At 38.3% G+C, this 26678-nt stretch overlaps 1 long non-coding RNA gene across 1 annotated transcript in view; it reads right to left on the bottom strand.

The window, feature by feature from the left end:
- LOC148215883 (uncharacterized) overlaps positions 1–25924 on the bottom strand; it is a 51463-nt gene extending 25539 nt beyond the window's left edge. The window contains exon 1 of the long non-coding RNA XR_015796308.1: positions 25864–25924. This is a non-coding gene — a long non-coding RNA (uncharacterized LOC148215883). The remainder of the gene's footprint in view (positions 1–25863) is intronic.
- Positions 25925–26678: the final 754 nt, after the last annotated feature.

Here is a 26678-nt window from a genome sequence, read left to right as displayed (position 1 = left end):
TTTACCTTGGCTTTTCTTTTGTGGTTACATTTTGTTTATGATATTGATTTGGGTTTAGTTATTTATTATTATGTTTTCCTTTTTGTTTGAGGCTTGACACTGTCCAGAATCCTTTATAAGCACTGTAAATAACAATATGTGTAAGCTAAGATAATGGGCTATCATTGTGAGACTTTTTTTTTCAACAGGTGCAAATTTCTGTTTTCTCCTCCCTCTTCCCTCCGTCTCACTTTTTCTTTTTGGATCAAGACTCCCTAACTGAACACTGAAAGCAAAATGCTCTCAATGGCCTAACTATCATGCCCATGTGCTGACAATACTGACATTTCATTAATATAGGTTTTTGCATTGAATCGATTAGGTATCAGTGGACGTCAAGATTTGTTGTTCTTCAAAGTAAATATTGACTTCAAGCATTACACCAGTCAATATTTACATCTTTGGTCAATCAATCCAGATGATCACCTGAACGAATCAGATATCCAATTACTATTTATTTTGGGGGTGAGGGTTCTGCATAATAACTGTACAAGTATTGCTCAGGCTAAACTAATGTTCCTTTTTTGCAAAGGAGAGTAATAAATGATAAGAGTCCATCTCATAAACGTGGTCAGAGTCATTATTTTCCATTCAACAAGAAGCTTATCAGAAGAAGCTCTGTCAAACAAAGGCAATATATTATTCTCAGATGTCTAACACTCAAATATCTTGGCTTTACTGCAATATTTTATTGGTCTCAAAACAGGAAATGATATTGGATTGGCCACTGCTAAATAGGCAAGGATGATGTACTAAAAATGCTCAATACATCAGCAGATGAGTCATTGCCAACATTGTAGCAGCTTAAAATCTTCATGATCTTACCACATGAGAATCTTCAAGATGTTATTTTGAGAACTGGGATCTGATGCAGGTCTCAAAAAATTCAGTAGGAGCAGAACAACCTTCCCTATGAAAGTTTTGCTTGGATCTCAAAGGATTGTTCTGTAGCTTCCCAATTTCAATCTTTTTAAAATGATCCCAGGCAGTGATCAAGAATATTGATTGCCTATCTGTCTTTTGGTGTTTAAATTTTTTACAAATAGTGTCTATTAACCATGCATTAGATCTAGAATTTGGTTCTCAATTCAGTGGGACGAGTTAGTACTGCCTTAACCTGAATCCCATTGCTTTCTATAAGAACTAAATTTCATGGCTGATGTGGGTCTTCTGGGCTATGTGGCCGTGTTCTGGAAGTTTTGGTTCCTAACGTTTCACCAGCATCTGTGAACAGCATCTTCAGAGGACAGGAGCACAAACAGGAGCAGTTCTCTCGGTCACAGATGCTGGCGAAACATTAGGAACCAAAACTTCCAGAACACGGCCACACAGCCTGGAAGACCCACATCAGCCATTGTATTCTGGCCGTGAAAGCCTTCGACAATACAACTAAATTTCACTTAAGTTCTCATAAGATATGGATGGAGGTAGAGATGCATATTCCTTCCAATTTCAATGCATTCTTATGGAAGTGAATATGGTCATAAACTCATGAGATCAAAAACCTTGAAACTCATTGTTAATCCCAACTAATAATAATAATCACTATTATTATTCTAAACTAATTAATAGAAGAAAAAGTGTGTACACATACATTAGCATGAAATGCCAAGAACAGCAAAGAGAGAGGCATCTCCCTTGTCCTGCTCCCTCCAGGGATCACGCAGAAGTGCGATCAATGCCATCTCGGTCCCATACCTAGGTCTGAATCCTAACTGAAAAGAGTCCATATCATCCATTTCTTCCAGAGTTCTCTGGAGCTGCCACACAACCACTTTCTCCACAACCTTCCCCCAAAAGTAAACGTGAGATATCAGACAAGAATTGTCCAGAATAGTTGGGTCCAGAATTGTAATAGAACACCTATGGCAGTAATAGAACCATTTCGGATCACATCAGTTAATGTTTTATCTCCTAAATTGCATCTCCAATAGCAAGGCTATTGCAACCAATCCTTCACCTCTTCTTAAATATTTCCTGAAAGGTCCATTTTACTTGAAACCATTTCTTTATTCTGTTAACCTGATTTTAAGGTAATAGGTAATTAATTCCATGTTATTTAAAGCAACCCTCCCTGGTTTACTAGGATAGGGCATTCAAGTTCATCATTCTAAAGCTCATGTAAACACTTCAGATCAGTTTCATCAATCTTCTGTAAAAAAGAGTTTAGGAATCAGTTCATTCCTTATTGCTAGCCAATGTTGAACTATAGAAGCAGCAACAACATCTGGAATGAATAGACCAAATAACAAATTCTTGAGTTGAATAAACCCAAAGACATACTCTGAGGTATGTCATTTTTTTTTTTAATTGAGCAAATGTTTTAAAAATTGGCTTCTCAGAAGTGAGGTGACCTATAATAATAATATCATGAGACGCACACCTTTACCCACTATTTTTAAATTTGGATTATCACATAATGTTAGAATGCAGAAGCTGAAGCAGTTCAGGAGTTCAATGACCACCATGCACCTGAGACCTGACCCAAATCATTAATGGACCAACACCTGACACAAAATGGAGGTCACACAGGATCTGGATTTGTGGATATTTCTATTTGTGCCTCATCATGTACAGATCATTATTTGATTGCTTCGGTGTTCTCCATGCCTGCTCCCTGCATTGAGATAAACTTGATTGGTCTGCCCCAGATGCCTGATGGACCCTATTGGGTTTTAGAGGGCACTTTGGGAAGTTTCTGAGGATTTGGAATGCAGTTCAGATGAGGCCCTAGTCAACTCACAGAATGAGAGCGGGACAGCCCTAAATAGGATTGTACCTGTGGAGTCCTTGAGGTTCTCTGAACTTGGTTGTTTTCTTGCAAACATTTCATTACTCGGCTAGGTAACATCTTCAGTGCACAGGATTGTACCTGTGAAACCTCTCTCTCTGCACATGTATCCTGGAGAGTTCCCTGGTTCTCAGAGGAACTCTAGGAGATGAGTTACCACTCATCTGGATAACTCCAATGATCTCTACCTTGGGTTGCCCTTGAACACTACTCAGAAGCTACAGGTGGTCCAGTATGTAGTGGCACAAGTAATTATGGGTACACTTTGGTGCAGCTATATAACACTGCTGCTTCATGGGCTGCACTGGTGTAATGGATGGCATGAGTGGGGAAGATTCTGGAATGGAATTTCAAGGTTGTCAGGAGGAGGGAGAGACATTCCAGGGCAAGTGCCTCCCCAGCCCACAGCAAGAGTGTGGGAAGATGAAGAGGATGAGGCTGGCCCCTCCCTAGAGTCTCACGGGTTATAGCTACTAGTTGCTTTAGCATAGGTTTAGTCTGGCAAGATTTTGTCTATTAGGTGCAAGCTGATAAAGGAACTGAACTGTACTGGATTGCCTCATTGCTGTTCTTGGGCTGAACCTGACAACTGGTTACTATAAGGTTCTAAGTGCAATTCAAGTTGCCCTTGTTTCCTTTATAGCCCAGTGCATGGTTACCTGTGGGACCATCTGTCTCTGATTAATTCTGCACTGTCATCTGGTGCATCTTCTCTGCTGCTGTTCTTGACCCATGGAACAGCATTCCCCACCTGTCTGAGATTCAGATGATCCTGACCCTGCCTGCCTTTGGAAGATTTGAGGACTTATTTTTTTCTCCCAGACACTGGGTCAGGAGGTGTTGCAGCTAACTTGTTTCTGATTTGGGGGGCTGTTTGAAGTTGCTTCCAGTAAAATATGTGTTAATAATTTTATTTTATTTGTTATTATTTGATGTTTTTAATTGTGTATACCACCCTGAGATGTAAATTTGATTAATTAAAAATATATACAATTATATACGTGACCTGCTTCCAATACCTATCTTCCTGTATTACGATGATGGAAATCTTTCATGTTTAACTTAGTTACTCTGATGAAGTCTGAGATTAAGATTAATAATGAAAGAAATGTTGTGATTATGAAAACAATCCAAAATATTAAACCATTACTATATAATAGATATTAAGACATGAATTCCATGTTACAGATCATTTGGAAAGTAAAATGAAACAGCAAGCCTAAGAATGTCATTACAAATATATTGTGTGGTTACATTTTGGGACACTCTGTATTCTGCTGAGCAACCCATATTTAAAAGATAGGATAGTTTTTATTGCAGAAAAAGCACCAACTAAAATAAACAAGGGTTCCATGGGGGAAAATCAACATTTTTTGTTTTGTTTTGTTTTGTTTTAAATTAGAAAAAAGATATATACATACAATGCATTGAAAAGAGAAGACTGAAGGAGGTTGTGACTCCTCAAATATCTGAGTGTCACACCAAAGGCCACACCTGCAGTCTTTTGTCACAAAATGAAGGACATGGTATAATATTCTTATATTACAAGAAGTCAGATTCTGTTTGAATATTAGGAAAAACGTCCTAATCACAAGAGCAGTTTTCTAGTGGAGCCAATTGTTTAGGATGCTCCCTTTCCCTAGATGTATTAAAGCAGAGGCTGGATAGACACCTGTGAGAATTGCTTTAATCTGGTTTCCTGGACTGAGCAGGAGGCTTGATTTAGTTCTTAAATGTTCTTTTCCAACCCTATTTCTTCATCAAATGCCCATCTCATATATTGAAAAGGGGAGGAAAATCAAAAAGATGGGTGAACATTAAAATGTTCAGCTAGGACTATGAATTCACAGAAGATATTGGGGGACCTAGATCATATTATATGAGCCTGAGAGGAACCTCTAAAAAACAACTTGGCATATGATCTTCTCAAGAAATGTAGGACTTGTTCTCTGTAATTAAATGATAATTGTTATTTGGATGTTCAACTCAGACTAGCAATTCCTTCTCTCTTTATCAAGTCACACAGTTGCAAATGAATCCAAGTTATATCGAAGGGGAAATGTGGTGCTGTTCCCCAATGACCAGCATAAATAACAGATCTGTATTGATTTGTTCTATGCGACAAAGCAACCCCAGTCATCTTTCAAGCTTGCTCAAGGGGAGTGCTAATATTTGTCTACTCTTTTGTGAAAGCTGTAAAAAGTACAGACTGTTGGGTCCAACGATACAGAGCACTGAAAACCAAGTCAAACTCAAATTATAACCCTGTTAACAGCCTACCACATTTTTGCACTGAAGTGTTGGAGAGTTTGCTTGTTAAAACTATTCTGTTGATTTAGAGTCCTCATATATTCTCTGATCTTAGAGATCTATGGAGAAGCTTAGTGACTCAGTTTATTCTGCTTTGATCCATCCAAAAATCTTACCACTAATGTTAAATCTTAAAATGATGTCTTCACAGTTAAATATATCTAAAGCCATATGATACTAGTATTTGTCAAGTAATCATACTCAGTGTAAATAGTATAAGGATGTTATTCATTGTTTATTATGACAAAGCCAGTTCAGAGCTTATAGTTTTTACTAGTGCTACAGTTCCTTTTCAGTTTTCCTTTTTAAAAATTATTTGAACTGATTTTAATTTCTCCCATGATTTTTCCATTCATCAAATGTATGGTCGTTAACTTTGGATATGTCACATTGAGAAAAAGGCTTTCTTAAATCAACAGTGTTGATGCTTCCACCAGAAGCCAGCAGTTAAGCAGCTTTCTTCTATTTATTTTGGACTATAATTCCCATCAGCTCCAGGCAGCATGTCAGGCATAGCAGTAGTTGAAGAGTTTCAGGAAGATTGATTCAGGTTTTGGGGAGATGGTGACTTCATGAACAAGTCCCTACTGTTTTCTTGGCAATATTTTTGTGTTTGGTTTTGTTTTCAATATAATGTTTAATAAAAGTTTGATTATAATAGTAAAAACTAATACAAACTAAACTGAAGAGAAGAGAAGAGGAGAGGAGAGGAGAGGAGAGGAGAGGAGAGGAGAGGAGAGGAGAGGAGAGGAGAGGAGAGGAAGAAAGAATAAAAAGTACAAGAAAGGAGAAATAAAGAAGAAAGAGAAGACTGGAAATATAATAAAGAGAAAATAAATATATAAAGAAGTTACTTCCAACCTTCATCACAACACATATAAACAAATTTAGTGGTTCTCCACCCCTTATAAGGTTACAAACAAATATCTCTTCATCCCATATCTCTTATCTATAGACAAATCCATAAAGCATCAACTTTTCCATCCAGACATCAGCAAAAAGTTCATAAAGGGTTGCCAGCTTTGTAATAGCATATATTATTTTAACCTTGATCAAATAAACCAACTTTATATTCCTTCCTTTTATTTCTAACAGACTTAATATAGTAACCCACCATAGGTTAGTATCTTATTAACATCAGAGAGGGATTTTCAGCCCTTTGAGGTATGCATGGCCAAGAAACAGGCATGTGAGGGATTCCAGGAATGTTCTTTATTGTTATAGGGCAGAATAACAGAATCTTGAAAGCCTCTCCAAGTTTCTCTCTACTCCATCTTACACCAAACAAAATCAAGGTGGGGCTGAGTTGCTTTCTCATACTTTCCTTTTCACAGGGCTGAATATTTTTTTCTGAAACTCCCCCCTTAATGGTCTACTCATTCCTCTTCCATTCCGAAGGCCTGGTCTGCATTCTTTTACAGGGATTGTGGAAATGTCTGGTAGATATTCCTAAATGTTCTTCTTTCCCTAAACAAAGTATCAAACCAAATACATATTTTCCTACATGAAGCATCTCTTTGCCTTTGAATCTTAAGTCCTGTATGGCCCACTGTCAACTATTTCTCCAATTTACATCATAGTCCCTCCTGTCTGCTGCTTTACAAGCAGAGAAGCAGTAGCTTATATCATAAGATCTATTTGCATCATGTATATTATTTGATATTTTCTTGTTATTGTGCCATGCTACTACCTCAAAACAATTTGGAATCAGATGTTTCAGCTGAGATACAAGATTCTTAAAACAGATTGTCTTTGGTTTCTAAGCATGCTATGTATCTTCTTCAAATGTAGGTAAAAAGTTCAATCACACTTACACCCAAGAAAGTATGCATGACATCATTAACCTAACTGGCAAAATGTTTAAAAAAATCCAATGACTTTTGTTGCATCAAAATTGGCTTGCTTCAGTTCAGTGTGGTGTAATGTATGTGAAGTTTAAAAGACTAGACTTGTCTGGAATTGTGCCATTTTTAGATCCTTACAGTCTATCTTGTGGCTTAATAAATTGTTATAGTTAGTTTATAAAGTTTACTGTGACAAAAATAGAACTGGCTGTTCAAAAGCCTAAAATAAGACTACTGGCTGGTAAAAATGCCCTATGTGCTGTATTAAATATGAAGTAGGAAGTATTTCCAGAGAAGTGTCTGGAAGTTTTGTTTAGGACCATATGCATGAAAATACAACAGGCTTGGGAATACACTTTCCTCCTCCCCTGCCTTTTCTGTCTGGGTTTAGGACAATAGGAAAATTAAATTGGGAATTATTTAATAGCAATGAGAAGTAGAATAAAATATTGAGCAAACAAAAATGCATGTCATTTTTATGATGATTTCCATCTGTAGCAATCAGCTTTTCAATGATATACATCATACCTTGCCGGATTATTAGTTTGTTTTTATGAACACGCAGTCTCTAAGGAAATAGCATTTTCCGTCTTTTTTTTTTAATTATTTTATTTCAATTCATTGTGGAACACCTGCCAAAAGAAGTCTTGAGAGGCCCTGAAGCATAGGCATTTTAAATCATTGTTAGGCCATACGCTATCAATTCACAGAACTTTACACTGAATAATATTCCTATTTCAGGGATTGGGGGAATTAATACACTGAGATTTCAAATTCATCACTGTCTTCTAACAAAGGCTAAATAAATGTGGGCAGTTCCTAACAAATTGCAACCCTGGTTTAACAAAAGGCTTTAACACCTTCTGGATTAGCACTTTAATATATTGTGTTTTTAAAAATATATATATATTTATTTCTATTAGAAGGAGAGGCTTTGACTTATACTGACATCTAAATGGTAAGCAGAAACTACTACAACTTTTTGGGGGGTTAGGGGCTGGGCTTATTAAGTTGAAAGCTATTCAACCCTTTTAGTATTTACTTGGTGGTTATGTCTCATCCCAATTTAAATGAAATGATCCAATGAGATTCAAATTGTAGTTTGATATCCTGTTTTATAATTGGAGATTTCCTGGTTTGGATGAAAAATCGAACTAGATGTGTTGAATTACATCATAGGAATAGAAGAGCAGAAATAAGAGGGAGGTTATAGGGGCCATGCTTATTCTCAATTCAATAATCATGGTTTATTGGAACAAGATGATTATATATGAAATGAGACACCTTGCAGCGATATTGTAATTTCTGTGTCCTGTGATGAGTCCAGAAATGTGAAGACCATCTTAAGATGTAAACTGGCATCTCCATGATATCTACCAGTATAGACAAATGCCAGGCCAGGTGGTAGGACTTAGCTAATATTGAAAAGATAAGCAGGTTCAGACCTGCTTAGTATTTGGATGGGTATTTCCATCATTTATCTGTATGTTAGATGGGGAAGTTAATAAGAAAAGCCAAAAGACAGGAAAACACAAACCATTTCTACACTGTTGCCAAAAAAGCTATATTTCATGAAGTCATCAAGAGCTGACTTGTAGACTTTACACACACACATACACATACACAGAGAGAGAGAGAGAGAGAGAGAGAGTAAATTACCTATCCACTTCCAAAATATCTACTTTTGATATCGTGGAGGTAGCACATACAGAAAAGTATTTAATGCTTTCCTCCTCCTCTTCCTCCTCTTTCTCCATTTCCTGTTCTTGACAAAACTTACATTCTTGGCTATTCTATCATTGTATTCTACCACTGATAACATGTCTGCTAGTTCAGTGCCAGGAAACAACATTTTAGTCTCTTTTTAAATTATTTGTTTCTGTAAAAATTATTAGTAAAAATAATCTTACATCTGTAATAGCCAGAGTTCTGTATTTATTTTTCCTGAAGTGCACTGCACCTCTTCAGAAAATTCTAATAGGCAAATATGTATGCATATAAATCTGTCTGTAGATGAGGTTGAGCACCAATCTCATGGCTGTAGGTTATACACCTGACAGCATTATGTGTTACACTATTATCCATCAAGCACTCTGGGCATCTGTGCAACAGCAGAATTGGGGAATCTTATTACTGAACTACAACTTCCAATATCCTCTGGCTATATTGGCTAGTGCTGCTGGGAACTGTAGTTGAGCAGCATCTGTAGGACTATCAGTTTCCCCAACACAGAGTATGAAAGTCTGCATGTTTTTTTGTCCCTCCTACCACCGCTGTAGTTTGTAGTCCAAGCACTAAGCATGTGCGAATTTACCAATTATATGTTTTTGCTCAACTTTTCATTTTATCCATTCAGAGAAAAAAGTCTATATGCACACAAAAAATTATATTTTCATGGATTTCCCCCCAAATATACTCACTTTTCTTCATTTGGGGGGGGGGGTATGCTTTTTGCAATCAAGTTTTTCTAATTTAAATTATGCATTTTTGCTCACAATTTTTGTTTTGTTTATGTTTCTTAATTGTTTTAATCAAGTATTATATTTTGTAAGCTGCCCAGAATCCACTGGAGTAAGCAGCTATAAATAATAATGACAATAATGACAATAATAATAAAATAAAAATAAACAGGGGTCAGTAGAAACATCAGAAGCTTTGTGCAAAGAACAATGGTAAATGGAAGACACAGTTGTTGGCCAATGGCAATAGACTGGGAGAGGTTAACATCAAAAGAAGAATCTTTCAAGGAGACTCACTGTCACCACTATTGTTTGTCATTGCATTGATTCCTCTGTCAACAATACTGAATAAGTCAGGACATGGCTATCAAACATCAAAAACATCTGCCAGGTTATCCCACCTACTTTACATGGACGATCTGAAGCTGTATAGAAAAACACCATCTGAAATGGAATCACTGCTCAACGCTGTCCAAATATACAGCCAAGATATTGTGATGGAGTTTGGGCTGGACATATACACCACCCTTACCATCAACAGGGAAAAAATAGTGAAAACTGAAGGAATCAAGATGCCCAATGTAAATAACATCAAGAATCTGCATGAAGAAGATCACTACAAATACTGGCATCCTTCAGGTTGATAACATCAAGCACACTGAAGTCAAGAAGAAGGTTAGTAGTGAATACATCATGAGAGTGAAGAAGATCTTAAAGTCCAAACTCAGTGGCAGAAATACCATCAAGGCAATTAACACCTGGGTAATTCCAGTCATTAGATATAAAGCTGGAATAGTGAACTGGACTCAAGCAGAACTAAAAGCCCAGGATAGGAAGAGAAAAATAATGACAATGAATTATGCCCTTCATTCACACAGTGACATTGACAGACTCTACTTACCAAGGAACATAGGTGGGTGTGGTTACAAGTACACCAGACAGTTGAAAAAGAAAAAAGGGCATTGGAAGGATATCTGAAGGACAGTGAAGAAGATGCACTGAAGCTAGTACACCATGAAGGCTTACTGAATACCAGAGAAACCAACTTGGTCTATAAGAAAGACCACATGAAGAATAGAAAAGAGGCATGGCAAGGCAAAGTATTACATGGCCAGTACACAAAAAAATAGCAGGAAAAGCAGATAACAAGACCTGGCAATGGCTAAGAGCAGGACAGTTGAAGAAAGAGTCAGAGAGGCTAATTCTGGCTGCACAAGACCAAGCCTTAAGAACAAATGCATACAAAGCCAGAATTGAGAAGACGGCAACAGACAGCAAATGCCACCTCTGCAAAGAACCTGAAGAAACAGTGGACCACCTAGTTAGGTGCTTCAAGAAGATTGCACAGACTGACTACAAACAATGGCATGATAAAGTAGCAATAATGGTGCATTGGAATATCTGCAAGAAATACCATTTGCCTGCAAGCAAGAACTGGTGGGACCACAAAACAAAGTCATAGAAAATGAAGAAGCTAAAGTGCTCTGGGACTTTAGAATTCAAGCAGACAAGCACCTGCCACATAACACCCCAGACTTGACAATTGTTGATAAGAAAGACAAAAAAGTCTGGATAGTAGACATTGCAATACCTGGAAATAGCAGAATAGAAGAGAAAGTACTGGAGAAAATCACAAAATACAAAGACCTGCAAATAGAAGTAGAACGACTATGGCAAAAGGAAGCAAAGATAGTACCAATAGTTATAGGCACCTTGGGTGCAATCCTAAAACATCTGGAGCACCACTTGAAGACCATCAGTATTGACAAAATCACCATCAGTCAACTGCAAAAGGCAGTTTTACTTGGAACAGCTTACATCCTGCGATGATATAATACCATCAAACAACACGATCAAACAACAACCTCTGCCTATCCCAGGTTCTTGGGAAGGACTCTCTAGGTGGATAAAAATGCCAAATCCAGTCTAAACATCTGGCTGACAGTGCAACCAACCATAATAATAATACTAAAACAAAAAAGTTATCACTCCCCCAACTCACATAGCACATTAGAACTGGCTTTTACCCCACAGCAGATGAAATGTGATATGGTACTGGTTTGGCCCAGGTTGGATCCATGACAGCATTTGGGTGTTTTCTCAACAGCCTGGAGAGCTGGAAGCTGAATGCCTTGTTGACCCCTGGAACATGGACGCAAATAGAAGGCTTGACAGGCATGCTCCCAATTGACTTCTCCATGCCCATTAATCCTGGACAGCTCTGAGAGCTGAAGCTGACAGAGAAATGCCTAAAGTGACACTGGCAGAAAACAAGTTGTCAGTATGATCAGACCTGGGTACAAGCTCAAATACCATTCTACTCTGTGATGATAAGAGTGGTGAAACATCACTACTTCTCCAACTTTATTACACCTGCAAAATGTCAATCAGCTGCATTTTTCAGAATGGGCTACTGTCTTTTGGGGACGTGATGGTGCAGCGGCTTAACGACACTGGAAGTTGCTGGCCAGAAATGGTTGGCACTTCAGCGGTTCAAGCCCAAGCTCCGCGTGGCAGGGTGAGCTCCCATCTTGCACCCTCAGCTCCTGCCCACCTAGCAGCTCGAAAGCGTAAGCGAGTAGATAAATAGGTACTCTCACTCCGGTGGGAGGAAAAACGCTGGCGGTGACTTGCATGGGAAAACGGGAATTGGTTGCCGGTTGCTGGACTCAACACAATGGAAGAGACCCAATTTCCTACAACCCCCAGCTGGGCTCCACCCTAGGAAGGAGGCCATGGCAAACCACTTCTGAAAAAACCTTGCCAGGAAAACTGCAGGGACTCGTCCAGGCAGTCTCCGTAGAATCGGTCACGATTAAAAGCGGATTAGAAACAAAACAAAACTGTCTTTGGGAAAGATGGGTAGAAGTGTGAACATGGATCACCTCGCTGAAAATTTCTTGAATAAAATCACGTGCTAGATCTTCACTAGCATTCTTGCAAGGAGATTAAGAAACACAATCTGAGCTTATATGCATTTCGATCAAATGGGATTTTAGAGAGTCAGCAGGATGAAATGATTAAGGGAATGGATTAGGAATAGGCTAAGGGAGGACTCAGGTTCTAGCATGGAAGTAGCTGGGTGACCTTGGGCCAATCACTCTCAGCTGTAATCGGTGTCAGGCTCTTAGACAAACTGGCTGAAAAACAAAGCCCTTATTACATCATTCATTGATAGCTTTGCTGTAAGAACTAGGTGGACCTAGTGCAAAAAACAAATGTACCTTGCCCCTACGTGGGACAAATGCTAAGAAAAACAACAACAAAGTGTATAAGATCTCAGCAGACAGAAGATCCCATTAGGAAGACATCTAATTGCATAGATCATTCCCAAAAATATAAAACTCCCTCTGCTTTGGTGGCAGTGGCTGCTACTAAAACCTTGACACTGTGGAATGGGAATATTTGAAGGAATTAGGTACAGTGCAATGGATGGGAGAGAACTGATTCTATATATCACATCAACTGTTTAATCAGATTTATGTCAAGATTAAAGTTGATGGCTGGGCAACAAGGGGTTTTATACAAATAGAAGAACCAGACAGGGTTGTCCATTAACACCTTTACCATTTGCACCTGCAGTAGAGCCCTTGTCAAACAAAATTCACTTGAATGATATTATTCAGAGTATCATAATTAAAAATAAGCAGCATAACATTGGTTTATTTGCTGATTATCTTCTTCTCTTCCTTTCAAATCTAAATAAATCTTTAAAGATAGCACTACAGATAATTGGTATGTTGGGCTCTTAGGCAGGCCTTCAGATAAATATGCAAAAATTGGAGATGGTGTGTTTTCATTCAGCTCAGGAAGAATACTATCTATGAGCATGCATGGAGACAAGGGGTGTCTCAGTGTGTCTTATTGGTAATGATCCAACAAACGAATGACTCACTATGGAAATTAGGAATGTGATACAGAATTTGTAAGAGCACTTCTCTTTTTAAGGTCAGGGCTAGAGCAGGTAGAGGAGAAAGTGGAGAGTAACCAGATAATCATTTGATCATGACTAAGAAGAAGGCATCGGCTATGCCCAAGTCATTTCCCTTGTGATTCCTTCCACTTACTCCTCTTCATTTTTTGACAAGGATAAAAGTACTCAGTTCAAATAATGGGTCAGTGCAGATATGTACAGACCAAGGGATTTATATTGTAAAGGGCAACTCTCAGCCCAGCTCACCTCACAGAGTTGTTGTGGTGGGGAAAATAGGGGGAGAAAAGCAGTATTAGGTACATTCCCCGCCTTGAGTTATTTATAAAAATAAGAAAGGTGAGATAAAAAAAATCTAAAAATAAAAACAGAGGAGAAATTTATTGAAGAACTGCTCTTTTCCTATTCCATCCTCTTTGCATAGAAGTCTTAGTTTTTCTTTTCTCATGCACCCAAGTCTTACCCACTGAAGGCAATTATATGTTTACATTCTCTGCATTTTTGCTCTCCTGTCCAGACAATTCCCTCCTGTTATGCAGAGATTCTCTGGCCACTAACAGAAACTAAACCAAGAAAGCTTTTAAGAACAGCTGCTACAGAACAACAGTGGAAAAGTGGTATAACTTCTTTTTGTGAGCTTCCTAAATGTACCCGCTTGGCCATTGGGAGACACAGAACAGTGGACTAGACATGCTATTGGACTGATCCAGGAAGACACTTCTTATGTTTGTATATAACCATTTTGTTACATAATGGTCTTCACTGAGAATAGTTCTCCACCTGAGTGAATATCAGAGGACAATACTGCATTTGAAAGAATCCACGATATTTATTTCTCTTTATATGTATACCCTAGCTTTCTGATATTGCTCAGAGCAGGACATAGAGGACTTACTCTCATTTTATCCTCAGAACAATATTGCTAGAAATGAATTGGGCTGGGAGAATGTGACTGAAAATACCCAGTCAGCTTCATGACTACCTGGGGGCTTAAACCTGAGTCACTCTAGTCCCAATTAATTGTTTTAGCCACTTTTTTTTTTTTTTTTTTTTTTTTTTTGTGCCTTCAAGTCAGTGTTCACTCTTGGTGACTGCCTGGCCAAGTCCCTGCAGTTTTCTTGGCACGTTTTTTTTGGGGAAATGGTTTGTCATTGCCTCCTTCCTAGGGCTGAGTAAAAGTGACTGGCCCAAAGTCACCTGTTTGATTTGGTGCCCAAGGCTGGACTAGAACTCACAGTCTCCTGGTTTCTACACCATACTGATTTTCCAGCCCAACTCTGTCTCAGACCAATTAGGAGGGTTGAAGTTGCCAATAGTTAGAAACCCCAAATTTCAACAAGTACATGGTGACATTATCCCTCACCATGCTAAGATTTATTTCAGTTTAAATTCTCTCTTTCTCTCTCTCTCTCTCTCAATAAGCAAAAATTGAGGGAGAACGAGAGAGAGAGAGAGAGATTGCAGTTTTGTATCCTCTGTTAATTCTCTGTTGTTTATGGATTTCCATATTTATTACAGGGCCACCTAAGGGGGAAAAATCTGTTTGTGCTCCCTGTGGCTTATAATTCCCTTGAGTGCAAAGTGTGAAACTGTTTTGGTTATTAGCTAACTTGATCTTTCCACATGAAATCCTGGGTGTGTGAAGGCTTTAAGTCTAGGTCTATTGCAAACTTTTAAACAAAACTTAGTGGATTATGTTGAGATGGACAGTTTGCATGACTATTTTAGTAATTTTGGCTACCTCCATCTCCTCTGCATATTTTATACCGAGTGACCTGACAAATGTCACAAGGAGGTGAATGGGGAATAAGGAAATCATTCAAAGAGATGGATGAGCTGCAGACTTGATTATTTATTCAAATTATTCCCACAATGACCGAGCCCTGCTGATTACAGACAGCATTTTGTCAGAATCATTACAAAAGGGCAAAGATGGCAAGAATTTAATGACCAAATTAGAGTTATTGGACAATCTGTTGTATGATAATATAAGGGGGGGGGGGGGAGAGAGAGAGAACTTGTGCAGATCAAACTACCTATGCTGATAAACATCAATGATGACAGCTGAACTGTAGCTTTCTTTTTGGTTTCAGACAAAGGTCATATCTTAGGCTGTAAATCTATTCCAAAGCAAATGTCTCTGTTTCCATCTATACATTTGTAACAATTACTTTCCCCCTTTTGGTGCCATAAACTCTCATCGGAAACACCACCCTTGCTCTCCTCTAATTTTTCAATTTTCAAAACTAAAACAACAGCAACCACGACTACTACTAAAAAACCCCATTCATCCTATTTGGAGAAAACCATATAACTCTGCATGCAGAAGTGTCTGCAGGAGGGTTCAAAAAAATCAAAATGGTTGCCACAACTATGCTGTTGAAACTACACCCCTTTTTTGCAGGTGTCATGTGGCTTAAATCACTTGGTCACAGCTGTGAGTTTGACTTTTCTGAGCCCTTCCTGTGGATGCCACTGTCTGTATACATAGCATCCAGAAAGACAGGATGTAAAAATAGATTATATAAAGAAGGCCATTCTCCTAGACTGGAAATGTTTGGGTAAGCAGAACTCTTCCTAATGAAAAGAATGCTACATGAAACTCTCTTTGTGAACAAATACTTATTATGTAAAAATAAAGATGAAGAGCATACAAAGAAAACTTTGCCAATGAGTGAAGGAAAGTGGAAAATCAGGAACAGATAATTAAGCGTGCAGTTTGTATATGTGATGCACTGAATGTGTTCTTAAGAAGTCTGTAATACAGGAGTCTCCTTGACAGCTGTGATACATTTTGCACAGCATGTTACAAGCTGTACTCCAAAAGTGGGCAGGGCCAGGACCTGTATTTTGGGGAGGCCTGGTGGGGTAAGTACATGAGATGGTGATGACAATGATGATGGTTATGACAGTAATAACAATAAGAATATAAAGCCTCCAAATCAAGAAGACTCAAGGCAGTATATGAAATTAAACACTTCATAAGAATATAAGAAATAGTGTGTTAAGATTCTTTAAGACCTAAAGTATCCATGTTGCTTCTTAAGACCTAAAAATACAATCCAGAGGGCTGAAAAATTGGGCTTTGGGGATGCTGGGGAGTCCACCAAAAGTATACTGGCAAGCCAGCTTCAGATCTCAAAATATTTCCTTTTGGACTCCTGATACAAGTCAACGCCTCTGCTTGTCTTTTAATACTTGATGGGTTTTAATCCTACTAGATGAGGCTTTGATTTGCTTTCATTGTAGGTTATTCTGAAGTGAGTGTAAGGCAGTTTCCCCTCCAGCCAGGAGTATTTGCAAGGATGGGGGTGGGCTAAAAAAAAAATTAAAATGAAGGCCATGATTTGCACAATCTAAGCCCTATCAACACACACATAAAAAGGTGGGGTTTTGATTGTGCAATTGTGGTTGCTATTTTGACCTTTCTGACCCTCCCTCCACACCCCTGTCTCTAACCCTTGGGTCTGCCAGATGTATTAAGACCCCAAGTCCAAAAACTGCTGGCCAGCCAGCGTTGGGCCATTGTGACTGAGTCTTGGTGCTTCAGTTCCAACACACCTGCACGGCATAAGACTTTGTAAGAGATGGTAACCCTTGTAGAAGGTAAAATATATATAGCTTCTTTCTACTAAGTTGAGAGCAGAAATGCAGAGTTATAGAAGCCTGAACAAATATGCCACCCCTCAAACCCACAGGCAAAGAGGAAATCTAATACTGAAATGAAACCATGAAACTGCAATCCTATCCTTCTGAGAAATAGGCTCATGCAAGACTATTACAACTGCATTCATACCCAGCAATATAGTGTGAAGAATTTTCAAAACCTCCAGATATACATTCCATTTCCTCAGCATTTGGTTTCCTTCTTTTTGTTGTATTTGGTTAGAGAAATAAATATGATCTCAGTTCCTGAACTTGTCAAAACAAAATTGTATACAACCATGGAGAGGGGCTCTCTGTAATGCTTCCCCCCTTTCCTTTTCCCAACATTATCACTTCCCTGTCTGCTTTCTCCCACATAATACTTTTCTATAATTTGCTCATTTAGTGCAAGATAAAATTGAGATAATCAGCTATTAGTTGGGGATAAGATGGAAACAAGCTGGAAGTAATGCATATGTGGTTTTTATATACTTCTATGACAAACTCCCATTGGGATGAGGGTGGGGATTGAAAATATATCTATGAGGCATTTAATATCTTTCTCCCAGACCCTGAACAACTCCTCTGCAGTTGTTCCTTGTTCCATATTGTAAAATTAAACATATTCAAGGTTTCAGAATTTCCACTTCATTTCTTGTTCAACTGTAAGGAAAGAATTGTTCCCAAATGAGCAAAATTTTGAGAAACATGGCATTAGAGCAATGGGTGACTCTTGTGCAGTTCTGAACAATGTTTCAGAAGTTATCCTTGGCAAACAATTCTCAATATCCAATTCTCGAAGTCAGGAATAAAGTCAAAGCCAGCCATGAAAAAGGAATATACTGTAGGTGCCATAGAAGTGGCAGCTGCTATTTTAAAAGGATCGCAGCACATTTCTGCTCAGGTGGGAGTTGTTTTTCAGGAAAAAAAAGGGAAAAAAAGCATGTAGTGAAAGAGTATCTAAAGAATCCATGCCTTCTGAAAAACAGTTGCAAACTTAGCGGGTCCAACAGGATTCTTTTTGAAGTACAAAAGTGACAAGGCCCAGCAACCAAACTGATGGAAAGGTGGGGTTCAGAATGCTAGTGATGTCAAAGGTCAGGATGGCTAAAACAAGTCTGTCCTGACAGGATCAAGATACAAGAATGAGATGGGGCAATGGTAGCAACAACAATAAAGTCTTACAGTAGTTCCAAAGGCCTTTTGCAGAAGATGTCACAGCCCAAAAGAAAAATGCTTCAAGGAGGAATGCAGTTACTTAAGATTATCTAGACGTGTAGACATCATGATAGAGAGGACACAGCAACATTCCAGAGTAGACTTAAAGCTGACATCCTAAGATGCATTCAAAATTTATTCCAGGAACATGATGAAAGCAGGAATGGATGGACATGTATGTCAAGTCTGATTTTGCTCAGTTTTTCTTTTTTCCCCAAATTTATATTAGTCTTTATCTGCATTAGTCTGTGATTTTTTTTTTTTTTTGGTATGGATTTTCTCTTAAGTGCATTTTTGCAAACAATTTTACCTGATGTGTTTTGAGTATGTTTTTATATTATCTATCTATCATCTGTCTGTCTGTCTGTCTGTCTGTCTTATCTAGGTGCACTTTATTCTTAAAAACTCTGTGATTAGCCATTGCATCATAACATTTGGGAAAGTGTGACTGTTGAAGGATAGTTGTTTCAGTCTGTAATTAATTTGAAGAATGCACGGGTCATATGTGTACTTCAATATAAAAATCAAACACATTTAAAATTTAGCTAGGCCCAGGAAACTCTGAATAACCAATGGTTACAAATTGGTTACCACTTATTATTCAGTCAAAGTTCCAATCACCCATTTTGGAGCTAATGAAATCAGAATAATCAGGTCCTGACTGGTTCAGTTAAAAAAAAAAAATCATCCTTAATTCATTCTGAAAAAATTGACTACCTTTCAGTAATTAGTATAGAACATAAAGTATTTGTGGAACTGGAGGAGGACAAATGTTCAGGCTGGATCAATTGCAAATAGTTTGATTGATTGATTGATTGATTTTGATTACCCTTTCCCAAACTGTCTTCTTTTCCAGTGCTATGCTGTCTACTCCCAGAATTCCTACCATACTAAATAGATAACATGGAGTCTGCTGTGCTCTCTAAGCAAGTTATCCATTTCTAATTTTTGTTCTTAGTCTGTGAAATAGTCACTGGGTGAGTGAGAACTCCTGTAACTGTGGATGGCATAGATTCCAAAAACACAGACTAGTTTGCATTGCAAATCAATGAAGGGGATTTTTTTTCCTCATAGCTGGCTGGATACCATTCCTTGTTAAACAGGGAAATACCTATTGTACAATCCAAAGCTATATCATAACAACTTAGTGACATATTATGGATCCCCCGTGCAGTAGTTGAAACATTTAACATCACCTCAAACATCCAGTTACCTGAATGGAGTGCATTACCTTAGTCTATTAGATCTCTGATAGGACCAAAGGTGTGCAGGATTCAAACGTTTTCTGCTTTGGATCAGAACATTGCATGGCTACGAAAGGGACCATGGTAAGTGAGTGTACAACTACATGCCAGTAATTGCAGCCCTAGGGCACTATGGATGAAAGTTCCAGCAATATGAAAAGAAACACAGTATATATTATATTTTAAGTAGGCCTAGAACAATTTTAGGAGAGAAGGAAATACTGCAAGAAATTCAGAGCTACTGTGATCTGTCTGTTTACTCAGACATCTCATTCAAACAATGTGTGATATGATCTGATATCAACTCCCTGTTTCCTTTCCCTATATTTTCCCTGTCTACATCAGCCAATTATTTAAGCTTATAAGGGAAATGCATAGCATGATGATATCACATCCCATTGTTTGTGTTTGATTCTGGAACCAAAATTAATGAGATCAGAAATGGCTTTCTCTGAGTCTTTCATAATATCTAATTCAGCCCTGAATGAAATCTCCCAATAGATAGCTTTTATTTCAACACAGTTGCATATACACATTTTATATACAGTAGCCCTCTCCACTTGCCTAAGATATGTTACAACTTGTCACCATCCCAAGATTTCAAACAGTTAGGGAAACAAAGGATTTATTGTCTTGATTGTTAATTTGGATCTGTATAAGCCAGACAAAAATCAGAGCTTCCTTTGTGTAATAGGTTATACCTTTTCATCTATTACTTAGGCCAACAATGCCACAGAAACAGAATTGAAATCCAAAAACAATTTATTATGTGTCAAGTTGTCTCAGTGCAAATTCGCTTTTTAAACAGAGTTAAGCCTGTATCAGCTAAGGAGCCTTGGATCCTCACAAAGTCTTTGAGTCTGGACCACCAGAGACTGCAAATCACATTGTCATAGACATTACAGGCTACCAAAGCAACACATCAACATAGACAATTTACCCAACTCCTTATGGAGAACTCAAGGCTGGGCAACCAGCCCAAGGATTGCCACATTAAGTCTTTCTTAGTTCTTACTAGAGGCACAGAGTGCTATACCAAGCTTCCAGAAGTTTAAAAATACAAGTTACTAATAATTCCTTGTTCTGAGAAACCTGTTCTTCTTAGCTGCAAAAACTCCAGTTCCAGAAGTGAGTAACTGACAAGCAACAAGTAGTCCTCTGACCCACTTTTTTTTCCAATATCCAGCCTCCCAAGATTATGCCACTGATATTGTGTAGCAAACAGCCAAATTGTGGAGACAGATAGATGATAGAAAGATAGATAATAGATATAGATGAGAGAGAGAGAGAGAGAGAGAGAGAGAGAGAGAGAGAGAGAGAGAGAGAGATGATAGACTCACCATTACCACCACCACCCAAAAAACTTAGGGAAATGCAGTCTATGGCCACAAAAATTTACACAGCCATGCCCAAACATCCCTAAATCCAGCCTATCCTGTTTTGCTGTCTTCTCTTTTACCTGTACTGCTTCTTTATCATCATTCTTCCAATCTGTTTATGGATTCTTCTTTATCTAGATGGGGTGATGGCAACTTTGCTTTCAACCATCACCAGTGTAACTAAAAAAGAACATCCGATCCTCCATTATTTTCTCTGTTTGGACTTTCAGGAATTATACTAATATTATGATTGTCAACAGTATGTTTCAAATGCATTGACCCAATGCTGCAAATCTTTGCCTGATGTTTTTACACACATTCATATCTGAAATAGCTACCACAGCTCAAACACCATATAATTTATTGTCTTCAAAAAAAGAGTTTTCTGTGGATACATTATGCTGAAACTCAGATGAATGACAGAATCCTTTCAATCTAATGTTCACAAAACATGATAATGGTGTTTTTTGGGTGACCAGATTTTCGCCATTAGGTTTCCTTTCAAGCAGTATTCAGATATTTCAGCGCCATTTTTAAATTAGGACTTTTTCCATCATCATAATACTATGTAGTCTATGGCTGGTGTGGGTCTTCCGGGCTGTGTGGTCGTGTTCTGGAAGTTTTGTTTCCTAACGTTTTGCCAGCATCTGTGACCGGCATCTTCAGAGAGCAGGAGCACAGACAGGAGTAGTTCTCTCTGTGCCCAGGATGAGATGACCCTTTTGTGGGTATTTATAGAGATCTGGGGGGGGGATTGGGGTGTGTGGGGGGGATTGGGGGTGTGTGGGGGGGTGGGGGGTTTGGGTTAAAGAGTGGCTGCTTGTTTTGGTGTCAGAATACGTGTGTATCTTCCTGGGGATTAGGCAGGGTTTTTTCTTCTATTGAGTTGTTAACGAGTGGCTGCTGGGGGTGATTAGTATGTTCATTGTGTGAGCTGCTCACATGTCCTGGTGGTTGAGCTGAGTTCGTTGACCTTTTGCAGGTTGTATTTTTCAGGATTGGTAGCCAGGTTTTGTTGATTTTTAGACTCTCCTCTTTTTTATTGAAGCTGTGCTGGTGTTTGTGAATCTCAATGGCTTCCTGGTATAGTGGCTGTTGGTGTTGTCTAGTATCTTTAGGTTTTCAAATAGGATTTTGTGTCCAGTGTGCTTGAGAGTATGTTCAGCTACTGCAGATTTTTCTGGTTGCTGTAGTCTGCAGTGTCTTTCATGTTCTTTTATCCTGGTCCCCCCCCACCACCACACACACCCAATTCCCCCCCCCCCCCCCCAGATCACTATAAATACCCACAAAAGGGTCACCTCATCCTGGGCACAGAGAGAACTGCTCCTGTCTATGCTCCTGCTCTCTGAGGATGCCAGTCACAGATGCTGGCGAAACGTTAGGAAACAAAACTTCCAGAACACGGCTACACAGCCCGGAAGACCCACACCAGCCATCATATTCCAGCCATGAAAGCCTTCGACAATACATTATGTAGTCTACTTCTGGATAGATGAAAGATTTTGAATGAGTTTTGAATGATCTGTCAAAGGATAACATTACAGAAATACTTTATGTTTATTGGGTATGGATGTAGGAAAACCTCAACTGCATGTATGGATGCAGTTGAAGTTTTCATTGGACTGTGACCTCTGCTATGTGTCTATATGTTCTAAAGCAATATTTTCTGCTAGAGCATTTGTTCTGAGAAATTTGCAAGGCACTGACTTTATCTTATGGCCACTCTCAGACAGATCTTCTCAGTGATAGCCCCTATTCTATATCTATCTATCATCCATCCATCCATCTTTCTCTTTCTTTCTCTTTCTTTCTCTTTCTTTCTCTTTCTATCTATTTATCAATCATCTATCTATCTATCTATCTATCTATCTATCTATCTATCTATCTATCATCTATCATCATATTTATATAGCCACCTATCTCACAGATTCATAACACTGGGCAGCATACAATAAAAAAAGCAATCATAATCATTTTCCTCCTAATATTCAAAAGATACATATCATATATTAAGATACCAGCTGAAAAGCCTTTTCTTCATTTATGCCTTTCCCCTGTGAATGACAGAAATAGCTTTTTAATCCCCTCCCATCTATTTTAATGGATACAATTTATATTTACTATTTTAACATTCTTATTTTATTTTAACTTTACTGGAAACCACTTTGAAATGTTTTAATTAATAAATAATTGACTAACCCTAATCTTACATTTTGAAGAAAGTGAGTCTAGAAAGCTGGATGTTTGATTTGTTTGTTCCATTCATGGAGATGTGAAAAACAGTACAGTGGAACCTCGGTTTACGAACTTAATTCGTTCCGTGACTCTGGTCGCACCTTGAATTGGTCGCAACCCGAAGGAAATTTCCCCATAAGGTTCAATGTAATTACCATTAATCCGTTCTGGTGTGGAGGACAGGGAGGCGGCTATTGCTTGGAGGGAGAGTCCCCCTCCCTACGACCACGTGTCAGGGGCGGAAAAATGGCCACGGACCATGTGTCAGGGGTGGAAAATGGCCATGGACCACGTGTCAGGGGCGGAAAATGGCCGCGGAACACGTGTCAGGGGTGGAAAAATGGCCGCGGACCACATGTCAGGGGCGGAAAATGGCCGTGGAACACGTGTCAGGGGCGGAAAAATGGCCGCAGACCGTGTCATGGGAGGGAAAATGGCTGCATATCCTGTTCATACCTTGAGGCGGAGTTCGCAAACCGAGGTAAATTTTTGCAGCCGGAGCTGGTCATAACCCAAAAAGTTCATTAACAGAGGCGTTTGTAACCCGAGGTACCACTGTATTTTAAAAAATGGTGACACGCACACACACAAACCCACAAAAAGAATATAAAGAATTTAAGAGACTTTTTGAACTAAAGGAATGTAGTTACACTGTTGCAGACTAACTAGTTTACCCCACTGATAACTGAATTTACTGTAACTATTCATGAACCAGTAACTGTTACTGGTTAGCTGCAATTTGTTGCTGTTATTAGATGGTGGATGTCTATTTTTGCCGAAACACATTTACTGCATACACAAAGTTTGCTTCAAGACACTTCTCAAGATTTGGCAGTTGTTCACACTGAGCTTTTGCCCAAAGTGTTCCAGTTTTGTGTTTGCATCTCAAAGCAGTCCAACCATGTTCAAGAGAAAAGATGTTGGTGCTGCGTGCTAATTAGGAGGCAAACAAATACAGGTCACAAAGACAAAAGCAGAGCTTTTCCGGAAGGAGGCAAACTTGTGATTTGGGAAAAAAGAGACAGGAAGTTTTAAATGTGAAGAACAGAGAGGACTAAAACCCATCTAGTCTTCAGGAAGGAAGAGGACCTTCAGGATATTCAGTGAAAAGAACATCGCATTAACTCATTCCTCGCTGTTTGGCTTTCACTGCAAGATATCAGTGACAATAATAATTAAAAACATTCTTTCATGCTCTAGGACCAGAATAACAGTTTTGCTAGGTAAGATACAGTACAGTCAAGTGATTGGAAAACTTCCAAGATGCTGAGGAGGTACTTAAAATTCCCTGCAGTCCAGCATGGCGGTTGCTTTCTTTGCATTTTGTAGCCATTAGGAAAGGCCAGCAACTTTTTCAGCTTAAGAAACATGTTAGCTATGTACTTTTAATGTTCAAATATATTGCAAGCCAAGGCAGCTCTCTCTCCCCACCCCCTTTTAAATTAAGTTTGCACATCCAGTTTGATTCGGAACTACTGTGTGTGCACTCTTTAAAAAAATAAATAAATCCAAATTATGTTTGTGGACCCAATCTGGAGTGGAATTTCTGTTCATGCAGTGAACACTTTCCCTTCCAAAATTCCTCTCCCAAGTGGGCATTAAAGAAGAAAATAAAATCATGGGGGGGGGGGCAATGAAAAGAGGAGACACATGCAGTGTGGTGTCTTGGATATTTGCCTGTCCATTAAACTGAGCTAATTTATACTGTTGAGTAGCACTTCAAGTTAGTTCAATTGTCCAGCACCATCCAGTTCCTGAAACTATGGAGCATTAATAACTGCATATTTGATTCACCTTGGAATCAACGTCCATTACTTGGGTGTCATTTAAATTCTGGAAAATTTAGCATGGTAAAAGGTACAAGTTCAATGAAGTGATTTGTTTAGTCGGTTGTTTCTGTCAGCAGGAGTTTAAACTTCATCAGAAGGAGGTGTAGGTTAATCAGCACGATGTACGCCTTGACAAAAGAAGGTATATTATCATTTTCTGCAAGGCGCGGGTATAGCTGATTTGCAGCTGTGAAGTTTTGTCTGTTTGCCATATAGTTCTATAGCTGTTGCTAATTTTAAAGGTAGCCCCAAATACCAGGATTAAGCAAGCTGCATTCAAAACACAGGATCTACTGCATAACAACAGCATATCTATGAAAAGAAATTATTGGAAAGTGAGTGTTTCCCTTAAATGCCCAACATATTTGTAGCATTAATTGTATGAAAAAGATCAAAGTGTTCTTTCCAGAAATGTGAGTTTGTGCAAACCTAGTGGTAAAGTGGAGTTTTGTAGAGACAGCTGTAAAAAGAAACACCCAAAAGTTTGTAGGATAACAACTGCTATCTTTTGAGGAATCAGCAAAAACCAACCGTGCGTTTTTCACATCCTCATAAGACTTTGTAACAGCAGGTTGTTATTTTAAAAAATTCTATTTGTACACTGCTGAATCAATAAAAAGTCATAGCAGTTTATAGCAATCCAGTAAAAACATACTACCAGTTAGAGCTCTCATGGTAAGCACCATTGAAATTAAAAACAAAATTGTAAATAGAGGAGAAGGGGGGGGGGGAAATAACACCACCAAAAAACATAAGTAAATATAGAAACAAATAAAAATGGAACAGAATGGTTACACTGAACATTTTTAAAATGGTTGCAATTAATTAGTTCCATCTTAAACAGCTTTTTTTAACAGTATTCCAACAATAGCTGCAGTAATTACAGTCTTTTTCAAATCACATTCAGTGCATTGTGTGTATGTGTGTTTCACTTACCTTTGGCCATAAGTAAACTCTAAAATGAGGGCATGAGTGGGTTACTCTTCTGTCCGTTTTCTATCAAATGTTTTGATAAAACAAAAATAGGAACAAGATTATTATTCATAACAGGAAGATAAAACAATACTTGCAGTTTCTCAGAGACCTTTGGCAATATTGGAAAATCTTAGCTCTGATTTTAAATATTGTACAAAAAGCAGTAATGTCCTATTAGTCTGGACAACACCTATAAGTATACACAGAGAGAGAGAGACATGTGCATTTTTCAGACAAATAAAATTATTCTCTTTATTCAGCTTTCAGAAACCTGTAAACTGTTACTAATAGTTTAGTAATGTTACCTGAAAGACAACCTCCCAAATAAATTTTAAAAAACCATTCCCCGATGAGGGGGTATAATCACACTCATGTGCAAACATGCACATGTGCACACACACACACACACGCACAAATTAAAGCAATTCCCACCTTTGAATCTTGTTAACCTAGGACTGTCAATTTCCAACCCTGGGTATTTTTTAAAAAAAAAATTGTATGCCCCAATAAATGTATGCAGGTGTCACACTTCTATATACAATGTGTGGAATGTATATGTAACCTACTAGAAGTATAAATAAGAGCAAAATATGTATAGAGGTATCTATCAGTTAATTCAATAAATGTGGTGCCAGGTTTTCCATGCAATTAAGTTTAAAAATGTAAGGGAAAACTAACATTTTACTCTGGCCTTGCCAAATAAGGGTAAATAATTGCATGGAAAACATGGCAGCACATTTATTGAATTAACTGATAGATACCTATATATTTATTTA

This window comes from Python bivittatus, unplaced genomic scaffold, assembly GCF_059951505.1.
Source record: "Python bivittatus isolate LINGU-HERP-01145 unplaced genomic scaffold, Pbiv_v1 ctg000330_np1212, whole genome shotgun sequence".
Lineage (NCBI taxonomy): Eukaryota > Metazoa > Chordata > Lepidosauria > Squamata > Pythonidae > Python > Python bivittatus.
This window is presented reverse-complemented; position numbering and strand designations above follow the sequence as displayed.